The 11463-nt window shown below is 57.2% G+C and overlaps 1 protein-coding gene across 2 annotated transcripts in view; it reads left to right on the top strand.

Moving 5' to 3' along the window:
• PACSIN1 (protein kinase C and casein kinase substrate in neurons 1) overlaps positions 1 to 11463 on the top strand; it is a 63785-nt gene that overhangs the window by 338 nt on the left and 51984 nt on the right. The window contains exon 1 of one of the 2 annotated variants that reach the window (XM_005881755.2): positions 1 to 81. The exons of the other annotated variant lie outside the window; for it this stretch is intronic. The gene's annotated coding sequence lies outside the window, so the exon portion shown is untranslated. The remainder of the gene's footprint in view (positions 82 to 11463) is intronic. 2 annotated transcript variants of the gene reach the window in all.

The raw sequence follows: 11463 nt of genomic DNA, 5'->3' as shown, positions 1-11463 counted from the left end.
TTCCCCCGGGAAGTCGTCCGGGCTTGAGGCCAGGCCCCAGACGCCGTGGCGCCGTCGTTGGTGCTGGGCCTCCTGCCCCAGGTAGGGGTCTGGCCCTCGGATAGAAGGTGGGGAGGGGGTCCAGTTAGGAAGTGCGTGTTGGTTGTGGGCGCCGGGACTGGCGTCTTGGGGCGAGAGCGCGGGGGTGGGGGGATGAGGGCTTGGGCAGTTACCTGGAGAGAGGTGAGCGAGCGTCCCGGGGTGCTCTGCCAGCGCGGGGGGTCGCAGGCATCCCCAGGCAGTGCCAGGATGCCCCTGCTGCGGCCCCCAGAGAGACGGAGCTGGCGGCGCGGTCCTTACCCACAGGAACACGCAGGAAGTCGGTTCCTTGGTGAGCTGGGACCCGGGGCCCTGGGCTGCGAGTCTCTGGCCCTGGGGCATTCTGGTACCAGCGGGGCGGGGGGAGGGGAGGGGGCTGTGCCAGCTTGGCGCAGAGGCCTGGATGAATCAGAGTGGGCTGGGGAGAAGCACAGCAGCTCCTGTGCCCTCTGCCCTGTCTGGTTTACAATTGAAGGTGTTTTTTCCTGTCCTCTGCCCCTTCCGCTCAGCTGGGATGGGAGGGGGAGAGGAGAGGGAGCTAAATGGCCGGCAGATCCTGCGGAGGCCTGGTCCGTCTGGCACTGCCCTCCTCCCCAGGCCATTTGCTGCCTGTTGGCACCCCCCCCCTTATTTTTGCTTTTCAGGAGGCCATGGAACATTAAAAGGTCATCAGGGTTTGGGGGACACAGTGGTAAACCCCAGAGTTTGGCCAGAATCAGCTTCAAGCCCCAGCTGCCCCACCCCACCCCCACGGCCCTGCCCGGCAGCCCACGTGCAGTGACACATGTGGCCGCTTTTCTGGGGCCTAACCATAAATAACCACCTTGCCCTGCCTCCGGCACCGGGTGCAAACACTGTCAGGGACTCTGGAGGTCCCATCCCTCACCTGCCTGGCCTTCCCTTCACTGACTCACCACTCATAGGCCACCCCCTCCAGGCCGCTTCCTTGACACCCCAGGTGAGATCCTCGCTCCCGCCCGGCACCCCCCACCTGGTCTGCCTTGTGGTTTGGCTACTGAAGTCTCGTCTGTTGCTCTCTAGACCTTCAGGGTAGGAGCCTGTCTGATTCATCTCTGTCATCAACCCTGCACCTGACCAGGGCCTGGCACCAAGTCAATGTTTGTGGAATAAGTAAATGAATGAACTTGAACCCTGGGAAGTAGCTGGCAGCCTGAAGGAAAATTCTCTTGGGGGTTTGTCTTTTCCTTCCACCCCCGGAGGACCAAAGAGCCATCAGAAACAGACAAGCGCATATAGGCCCTTCCTGTCCTGGAAGGAGTGGGCAGCCGTGGCGTTTGGAGACCAACGCTGCAGGCTCCAGAGGGTCACTTTGAGACCCCGGCTTGCGTGCCCTGGCCTCGTCCAGGCTTGGCGGCAGCCCTGGTGGAGGTTGGCCCTGGGTTGGCACTTTCTTTCTGGGGTGCTCAGCTCAGACCAGAGGCCTCTGTCTCTCCCCAGCCCTCGAGTTTGGCCAGAATCAGCTTCAAGCCCCAGCTGCCCCACCCCACCCCCACGGCCCTGCCCGGCAGCCCACGTGCAGTGACACATGTGGCCGCTTTTCTGGGGCCTAACCATAAATAACCACCTTGCCCTGCCTCCGGCACCGGGTGCAAACACTGTCAGGGACTCTGGAGGTCCCATCCCTCACCTGCCTGGCCTTCCCTTCACTGACTCACCACTCATAGGCCACCCCCTCCAGGCCGCTTCCTTGACACCCCAGGTGAGATCCTCGCTCCCGCCCGGCACCCCCCACCTGGTCTGCCTTGTGGTTTGGCTACTGAAGTCTCGTCTGTTGCTCTCTAGACCTTCAGGGTAGGAGCCTGTCTGATTCATCTCTGTCATCAACCCTGCACCTGACCAGGGCCTGGCACCAAGTCAATGTTTGTGGAATAAGTAAATGAATGAACTTGAACCCTGGGAAGTAGCTGGCAGCCTGAAGGAAAATTCTCTTGGGGGTTTGTCTTTTCCTTCCACCCCCGGAGGACCAAAGAGCCATCAGAAACAGACAAGCGCATATAGGCCCTTCCTGTCCTGGAAGGAGTGGGCAGCCGTGGCGTTTGGAGACCAACGCTGCAGGCTCCAGAGGGTCACTTTGAGACCCCGGCTTGCGTGCCCTGGCCTCGTCCAGGCTTGGCGGCAGCCCTGGTGGAGGTTGGCTTTCCTCAGCCCCTGGGTTGGCACTTTCTTTCTGGGGTGCTCAGCTCAGACCAGAGGCCTCTGTCTCTCCGTCCCAGCCCTCGGGAAAGTTCCAGTCAGCATCAGGGAGCCTTGAAGCCCCAAGCCAGGCCCTCCTCCGCCTCGGGGATCCTCAGAGTGAGCTCTGAGCAAAGCTCGTGACTCCATTGTGTGAGGAGCAAACCGGGGCAGGAGAGGCTGCCACCATCATGTCTGTGACGGATGGGACACTAGCAGAGCTTTCCCAGCCCTGCTGCTCCTGACAGCCATGCTGGGAAGCCATCTGCAGGCGTCCTCGTCCTTGTCTTACAGAGGGAGAAACTGAGGCCCAGGAAGGTCAGCAGCAGAGCCGGCAACACTCAGGTCCTGCAGGAGGAGGCCCAGACCCAGGCAGAGCGGCTGGTTGTCCTGGGCCCCTAGGTTCCTCCTGCTGGCGGCCTGGCCCCTGGCAATGGCGAGAGTAGGAAAGAGGCCTCCAGGGGTAGAGGGGGCAAGTGGAGGGTGTTCTAGTTGTGCCTGAAGTGGTTGGCCCTGGGGGCCGCGAAGGGAGGGCGCAGTGGTAACAGTGAAAACTAACGTGTACTAGTTAGTACTAGTGTAGCACTTGTCCTGTGCCAGGGCCTGCCCCAGGCAGGTTTAACTCATTCAGTCCTCACAGTAGCCCAGTGGTAGAGCTACTGCTAGACCCATGTTACAAACCAGACCCAGGCACAGAGAGGTTATCTGGTCAGGGTCACATGGCTTGAAAGTGGAGGAGCAAGGACTTGAACAGAGGTTGCTCCGGAGTCCATGCCCTTAAGCCGTATTTCCTATTGCAAGATCAAGAGGGCTGCCCTAGCCGGTTTGGCTCAGTCGATGGAGTGTCAGCCTGCAGACTAAAGGGTCCCAGGTTCGATTCCAGTCAAGGGCACATGCCCGGGTTGCGGGCTTGATCCCTAGTGGGGGGCGTGCAGGAGGCAGCTGATCAGTGATTCTATCTCATCATTGATGTTTCTATCTCTCCCTCTCCCTTCTTCTCAAAAATCAATAAAAATATATTATATATATATAAAAAAAGATCGAGAGGGCTGTGGACCGAGCGCTGTCTGTGGCGATACCGGCTTCAGGTACTCCATGGCTGAATTCCCTGCGCAGTAGGTAGTATGTGCATGATTAAGTGTGACTGTGCCAGTTGTTGATCAATAATAACGCCATTATCAATGGGTCCCATTGAGCAGGAGAGCAATCTTTATAAGACGCAGGGCTGAGCCTGTCACACCCCTGCTCTGCATCCTTCAGTAGCTCCCCATTGCCCTGAGGATCAAGTTCAGACTCCCTAATGTGGCCCTGCCTGGGCTTCCCGTCCCTTCTCCCCCGCCCTCTGCCCTCCAGCTGCTCTAAACGTTTCAGTTCCTCAAATAAGTCCTCCTCACCTGCAGGGCTCTGCGCAGGCTCCCCCCCTCACCCCCAACCCCGCCTTAGAGCACTCTCCCTCCTCCCTACATACCCCTCACCCCCTGGGGTCACTGAGGCTTCTCTTCCTCCCAGAAGCTTGGAGTTGGGCTGGGAGCCCCTTTCCTCAAGCCCTGCTCCCCTCCCCTCACATAGGATCCTCTGGGACTTTTGATTGTTGCCTTCCCTCCCCCGCCCCCCCCCCCCAGGCTGTGAAGTCCGTGGGGGCAGGGTCTGTGTCCTGTTCGCTGCATCCACAGTGCCTGGCACCGAGTAGTCCTCGCTCGCACTTGCGTAATGAGTGCATGTCAGTTCCATCCTCTCCTCACCCGTCTTAGGACTCATACAGCATTCTTTTCTCCCGGCAGGAGATGAGGAATGGGTCATAGATTTGCATGTAACCGCCCCAGCAGGGACAAGCTGGTGGTAGAAGCCTTCAGTGGAGAAGTGAAAGTGCCTGTGGGCCTAGCAGGGCAGGGGAGAGCATTTGGGGGCGGGGGAAGTTGGCTGATTTGGGGGCGCTCTCCCCGCGGAAGCCGGTGGGAGCAATGGGGGAGGGGAGGGGTGGCAGGTGGATGAGGGCTGCCTGCTTTGGTTTTAGATTTATCTTAAAGAAAAAAAGCTTTTATTATTTTTTCTTATTACCAAAGTGATACATGCTTGTGGAAATTTTAGGATGTGCTGGAAAGCCAAACGAAGAAAACCCATTAGCTAGCCCTGTACCCACCCACTGTGGGCTCTGTGCTGCTGGCCTCCAGCCCAGTGGCCTGACGGGGAGGTGGGGGCTGGGGACCGGCGGGGCAGGCCAGGGTCCCAGGAAGCAGATTCAAGCATCAGTGTGTGTGTGTGGGGGGGGGGGGAGTCCCTGGAGCCTCACCTGTGGACGGCAGAGGAAGGAGGCAGGACGGCCAGAGGGACAAGTAGCCCTCAGATGCTGGCCCAGCAGGAGGCCTCAGGGAGCCCCGGGGAGCTGTGGGGCTAGAGAGGAATGTGTTTGGAATGGGGAGGCCTGGAGGCCTCAGCATCATGGGCTCTGGCTGTGCCCTTGGCCGGTGGCTCGCAGCAGCAGTGGCCCTGAGAGGCTGCCAGCTGAGGGTGGTGTGCTCACAGCACCCCCAGCAGCTGGGGCAACAGACAGCGTCACCACCCGACTGGGGACATACTTGCACTAAAGTTCACTTGTGGCCTCTCTGGAAGCCAACGTAACTAGGTGTCCTGTGGTTTTATTGGCTAAATGTGGCCCTAGACAGGGATGGGGAGGAGTAGAGAGAGGAAGGCAGGGCAGGGCTCCTAATTTGCTCTTCTTTTGTATCAGGGAGGGGTCAATGGATGCTCATTTGAATTTGACAGTTAAAGAAAACATGTCCCTTTTTAGAAATTAATGAGATGTTTCAACGTTTGCATCTGTAACTGTTTACTGTGGAGAGGTAGCTCCCCATTTGTGGCTCTTGATTACCTAGTGCTGCTCAGAAGTAATAAATGCTATATCCTCTTATTCAGGAGGGACAAAAGGAGATTCGGTGATCCAGGGTGGAGTCACTAAATAAGGTTAATCCATTCGAGAAATAAAAGCCACCGTCATAATACAGCCCTGCGTGGCCCAGGGGCGGGCCTGGGCCTCACACGGGCCTGGGAGGACGCGCCAGCTCTACCTTTCTGTCAACAGCCACTAAGGTTTTGACGTGGCAATTCCTCGTCCAGGGATTTCTCCCACAGGCACCCTCTTCGTGGGGGAGGCTGTGACATGGTCAGCCCTCTCCAGACCACGTGGCTGTAGGCAGCGGTTCATGCTTCATGCAGTCAGTGAATCTCGCTGTGAACCGTCTGCGCGGCAGGCACCTGTGGCAGGCGCCGCTTCAGGTGCTGGGGACACCGAGAGCCAAGGACGGGCAGAGCATGTCGTCTAGTTAAAGCAGTGACTGGTAGAACAGGATGTGGTATGATCCCGTTTAAAAATACACATTTATCTAGCCCCGCCGAGTGGCTCCGCTGGTTCAGCGTTGTCCTGTGCACCGAAAGGTTGCCGGTTTGATTTGCAGTCAGGGCACATTTTCCTCTCCCTCTCTCTCTCTCTCTCTCTCTCTCTCTCTCTCAACAGAGCTGGCCTCTGGGGCAGGTATTGGGAAGCCAAGTGCAGGCAAGAGAGGGTGTTTCCTCTGTTATTCAGAATCCTGTGCTGTTTGCATTTTATTTTTTATTTTATTTTTTTAAATATATTTTATTGATTTTTTACAGAGAGGAAGGGAGAGAGATAGAGAGTTAGAAACATCGATGAGAGAGAAACATCGATCAGCTGCTTCCTGCACATCTCCCACTGGGGATGTGCCCGCAGCCCAGGTACATGCCCTTGACCGGAACCGAACCCGGGACCCTTCAGTCCGCAGGCCGACGCTCTATCCACTGAGCCAAACGGGTTTCGGCGCTGTTTGCATTTTATACAACAAACATCATTCCTCATAAAAACATAATTAAAATTATACTTGCTGATACCTGAGATTTTTCTGAGAAATCTAAAAAAAAAAAAAAAGAGCATTTAAATTGCATCCCTCTAATCTGGCTTTTGCGTCAGAGGCTGCCACTTGGGTTCAAAGAATTTTTGTCTGTGGCTGGTTTCTGGTCTCTCCTCCCGCCTCTTCCCAGTCCTGAGGTGGATGGAACCTGCTGGGATGGGGGAGGGGACAAGGTAAGTCTGGGTACCAGGAGGGCTGCAGAAGGAGCATCGCAGAAGCCGGGCATCCAAGAAAGTGGTGACTGAGCACCCACGCTGTGTGTGACGTTGGGGTGTCCTGTGGGGGCTCAAGGGAGGGAGGCAGGCCCTGGAGGCGGTGCCGGGGGGCCTGCGGGGCCTGAGGTCCACTGATGCATGCTAGGCACTGTTCGTGTATCCATACTATGACCTCCTTCATCTCCTCAGTGGCTCACAGGGTTAGCCCTGTGCTATAGATGTGGAAACAGGGCGAGGGACTTGCCTGAGGTCACACGGCAGGTAGGTGGCTGAGGCAGGAGTCACAACCCGCAGTCTGGACCCGGAGGCTGTGCCCTACCCGCTGTGCCGGGCACCGCTCGCTCGTGAGGGTGGAGATGGTCCCTGGCTCAGAGGGCAGGCAGGCTGACCCTGACTGGGCTGGTTGGTCATGGGAGGCCTCTGCAGGAGGCAGACTGGGAAGGACAGTGTGGTGGAGTGACAGCAGGGACGAGGGTGCGGAGGCTGGGATGTGAGAGGTGGGCATAGGGGCGGGGAGGAAATGGGTGCAGGAGCCCGGGAAGTGGAAATGAGGCTGGGGGGGCGATGCCGGATGTTTTAGACCTGACTCCTTGGATTTGCTGTGCAGGTGGCCTGGGGCTCTCCCTGCTCCTCGCAGGGCCTGGCAGAGGCCCAGCATCTTGCAGCCTTCCTCTCCCTTCCCCCCTCCCCACCAGCCCCAGGGCCTTCCCCAGGGCCACACGAGCTGTCCCTGGCCGCTGGGTCCGGTCTTGACCAGCCTCCAGAGAAGACAGCTGAGGCCGGGCAGGAGCATGGGCTGGGGCGGGGAGGCCCAGGGAGAGGCCTGACCCCGACTCACAGAGGGTCCTTGGCCAGTTAGTGCCTTCCCTTGGACGCAGCTTCTTCTTTTGTCCTTTACTTTTTAACTTTTTATTGTGGAAAATGTTAAGCCTTTATAAGAGTAGAGAGACTAGAAGAGTGAATCCCTATGTACCCACAGTCACCTTAAACTGTTACCGACTCAGAGCCCGTCTTGTTTCATTTCTACACCCCCCTCCCCATAATCCAAACCAAATCCCAGCCATCATTTCATCACAAATATATCAAGATGAAGGTTTTTCCTACGACAATCAGTACCGTTATTACACTAAGAAGTAGCCTTTGCTTTCTATCATCAAATACCCACTCAGCATTCACAGTCCCAGTTGTCAAACATGTCTATTTCTTAACTTTGTTCAAATCAATATCCAAATAAGGTCCCCACATTGTGATTGGTTGATATGTCTTAGTCTCTTTTAATCCAATTTCCCGTCCATCTTTTTCTTTTTCTTTTAAAATATTTTAAAATTGATTTTAGAGACGGAGAGAGAGCAACATTGATCACCTGCCTCCTGCATGCCGCCTACTAGGGATCGAGTCCGCAACTGGGGCATGTGCCCTAACTGGCAAGAGAACCTGTGACCTCTTGGTGTGTGGGACACGGCTCAACCATTGAGCCACACTGACCAGGGCCATCTTTTTCTTTTCCTCGGCAATTTATCTATCGGAGAAGCCAGGATATTTGTCACGTAGAATCTCCCAGGTCTGGAATTTGTTGATTGCATCCTTTGGTGCAGTTTGACATGCTCCTCGGTCCCCTCTGTAAATGGCTAGTTAGGTTCCTCTACCTCCTGACCCCTCGTGCAGTCATCAGTTCCCCCCCCCCCCAGCTCTCCCAGCGTGTGACACTCACCACCACCCCTGCCTGGGCTGTTGCAGCCTCTACCTGGGCTCCAGCCCCACTCCTTGCCAAAGCGATCCTTTCAAAGTCTAAATCAGATCACGTCCTTCCTCTGCTCAAAACTCCAATATCTTCTTATTTGGAACTAGTGGCCCGGTGCACAAAATTCATGCACGGGAGGGGGTCAGGAAAGAAGCGGGGATTGCAACAAACTCCCTAGACTGGAGCATGCAGTTAGAGCTTCATGTAGTAACTAGTGGCCCAGCGCATGTAATTCATGCACCACAGGGATCGGGCCTAAACTGGCAGTCGGACATCCCTCTCCATTCCAGGACTGCTGGCTCCTAAACACTCGCCTCTAACTGCCCCCCCTGCCGACCTTCTCACCCCCAACTGCCCCCCTCCCCGCCGGCCTGATTGCCCCCAACTGTCCCCTCACTGGCCTGCTTGCCCCCAACTGCCCCGCTGCTGGCCTGCTTGCCCCCAACTGCCCCTCCCTGCCTGATCACTCCCAACTGCCCCCCTACCAACCTGCTCACCCCCAACTGCCCCTCCTGCCAGCCTGATCACCCCCAACTGCCTTCCCCTCCTGGCCTGATCACCCCTAACCGCCTCTGCCTCGGCCCTGCCACTATGGCTTTGTCTGGGCGGCAGCCACGGAGCCGGCTGGGGCGACCAAGGAAGCCAAGCCTCCTGCACCCACTCTCCTGCTGGCTTGGCTCCCTGGCTCTGGCCGGCGCTGCCATCTTTGTCGTGTCAATTTGCATATTCCCTCCTTATTGGCTGTGGGCGCCTCCATCTTCATCATGAAGTGATGGTTAATTTGCATATTACTCTTTTATTAGATAGGATAGAGCCCAAAGTCCTATAGAAAGTCCTACAGCCGCCTGCAAGGACCTGTGTGATCTGGCTGCCCAACCCCTCTGACCTCATCTCACTCCACTCCACCCTCACTGGGCTCCTGGCCATTTCTTGGATGTGTCACATATCCCTCTGCTCCCGGGCCTTTGTACTGCTGTTTCCGTGCCTGGCCTCAGGGGCCTGCCTGGCCTCAGGGGTGTTCAGATCTCTGCCCGCATCCTCCTCAGAGAGCCCTTCCCACGTCTCATCCGCAGTGGCCCTGCTTGATTTTCCTTCAGAGCACGTACGCATCCTGGGTGGTACAGTCTTGCTGGTTTCTGTCAGTCTCCCTCACCTGCCCGCGAGTCCCATGCGGGCGGCATCGAGACCTTGCCCACAGAGTGGACCTCCTCCTCCTCCGGAAGCGCTGCCTGTCAGCTGCTCTTCTTTCAAGAGCATTTCCTGGAAAATAAAACACCACCATAGCCCGGCTGGTGTGGCTCAGTGATTGAACATCAACCCGTGAACCAAGAGGTCAACCCAGGAACCAAGAGGTCACAGATTTGGTTCCCCATCAGGCTACATGCCACATGCCCGGGTTGTGGGCTCGATCACCAGTAGGAGGCGTGCAGGAGGCAGCCGATCAGTGATTCTCTCTCATCACTGATCTTTCTCTCTCTCCCTCCCTCTCCCTTCCTCTCTGGAATCAGTAAAAACATATTAAACAACAACAAAACACCACCATACTTGTGCATTCACTTCATAGTTTACAAATACTTCCTGTCTTGGCTTCCCTAGAAGCGGGGCTCAGCACAGGGACCCCTGGCAGGTGGTTTACTGCCGGCGAGTGTGCAGGGAAGGGAGCCAGGGTGCCTGTCAGGTGAGGGAGGGACTGGAGGGCTTTCGGCAGAAGTCTAGCTGTCATCGGCCGCATCCAGGAGAGGGCATAACCACCCAGGCAGCTCACGCAGAAGCCAGGGTCACCTCTCAGGACAAGGGGCAGCTGTGAGCCATTAGCAGCCGTGCCCCATCTTCTACAGGGACACCGACAGCACCTCTTGCATTTCCACACCGTTTTCTGGGCTCATTAATTACCATCGTTCCCATTTGCTAGGTGAGGAGGCAGCGATTCTCAGGGGTGAAATCACCTGCCTGGCGTTGCTCAGCCAGGAAGAGGCAGCCCTGGGATTTGAGCTCAGGTTCTTACTGGGGACCCACTGATTGGTTGATAAATTGTCTTAGTGGCTACTGGCTCGGAGTTTTACTCTCACGCATTCATTCAACAAACAGGTATTGAATGCTGTGCCCCTACTGAACTGGGCACTGGCCATTCCGTGGTGAATAAATGGCTTTGTCCTTGCCCCCTGGAGCTTCCAGTGTGTGGATCTGTCCAGCATTTCGCTCTCCACCACCCTACTCACCCCTGCTGAGCTCAGCTCCATAATAACAACCTGTGAAGTCTGTTGAGCACTTACTATGTGCTGGGCGCCTTGTGATGGCTAGCTCAGGTCACCTTCACAGCCCCCATTTTCAGATGGGTAAGCTGAGGCAGCCGGGGGTAGACGGCTTCAGGCCAGGGTCCCTCAGTGAGTGTGTGATCGCGCTGGGATTCAACCTTGTTCTGAACTTGGCTCTTCCCATCCTGCCTCCCCTCCCCCAGCCCCACCCGCAGCAGGATATCTGGTGTCACCTCTATCAGCAGCTCCATCGGACACCAGGCTGCCACCGCTGCCTGCTCCCTGAGTGTTGGGTGACCGGCTGCCATCTCACCTGCCCCAGTTGGCCCTGCCCCAGACGGGGCACCTCAGAAGGAGGCCTCCCCCACCCTCCGGGGCCCAAGACCCCTGCCCAGTCCTTTGGTCACTGGCTCTGACTGGCTGGGTGGGCCCTTCTGCCACCCTCAGCCAGGCCTGCGCCTTGATGGCCCCTCCCCCTCTCAGCTGGCCTGGTAAGCTGCAAAGCTGGCTTGGCTTGGGTGCCCCTGGACAGGGCCGGGGGCAGGGTGTCAAATCACAGCAGGGTTCCCACCTGACCACTCCCACCTGACGGGCCAAGACATCCCCACAGGGAGAAACCAAGTCACAGCATTGGCGCTGGAGGGGTGTAAAGATGGGAGGGCCCTCCCGACTGCCTGGCGCTGGGGTCTGTGAGGCAGGAGAATGGGTTGGTGCCCAGCCTGCATCAGCTCCAGCTCCCAGAGACCCCCTGCTCCCACCAGGACCCCCTGAATGCCCCACCCCAGGCTTCTCTGAACCCCTGGGCTCTGTCCCCAACCTCAGGCCTGAGACTCACTCCAGGGGCCGCACTGAGGGGGGCCTGTACGCTCCTTGGCAGAACTTTGGGAATATTTGTGCAAAGTTTGGACACAAAATAACATTCGAAGCACATGTAAATAAGCCCATCTCCCTGTTGGCCTGGCCCGTGGAGGGTTACTTCGCTCACAGGCTGGCCCCTTGGTTGGGGATGGCTGGAGTGCAGGCTGCAGGAATCAGCTGCTCCCACAGTGGCTGCAGGG

This window comes from Myotis brandtii, unplaced genomic scaffold (assembly GCF_000412655.1).
Source record: "Myotis brandtii unplaced genomic scaffold, ASM41265v1 scaffold687, whole genome shotgun sequence".
NCBI lineage: Eukaryota > Metazoa > Chordata > Mammalia > Chiroptera > Vespertilionidae > Myotis > Myotis brandtii.
This window is presented reverse-complemented; position numbering and strand designations above follow the sequence as displayed.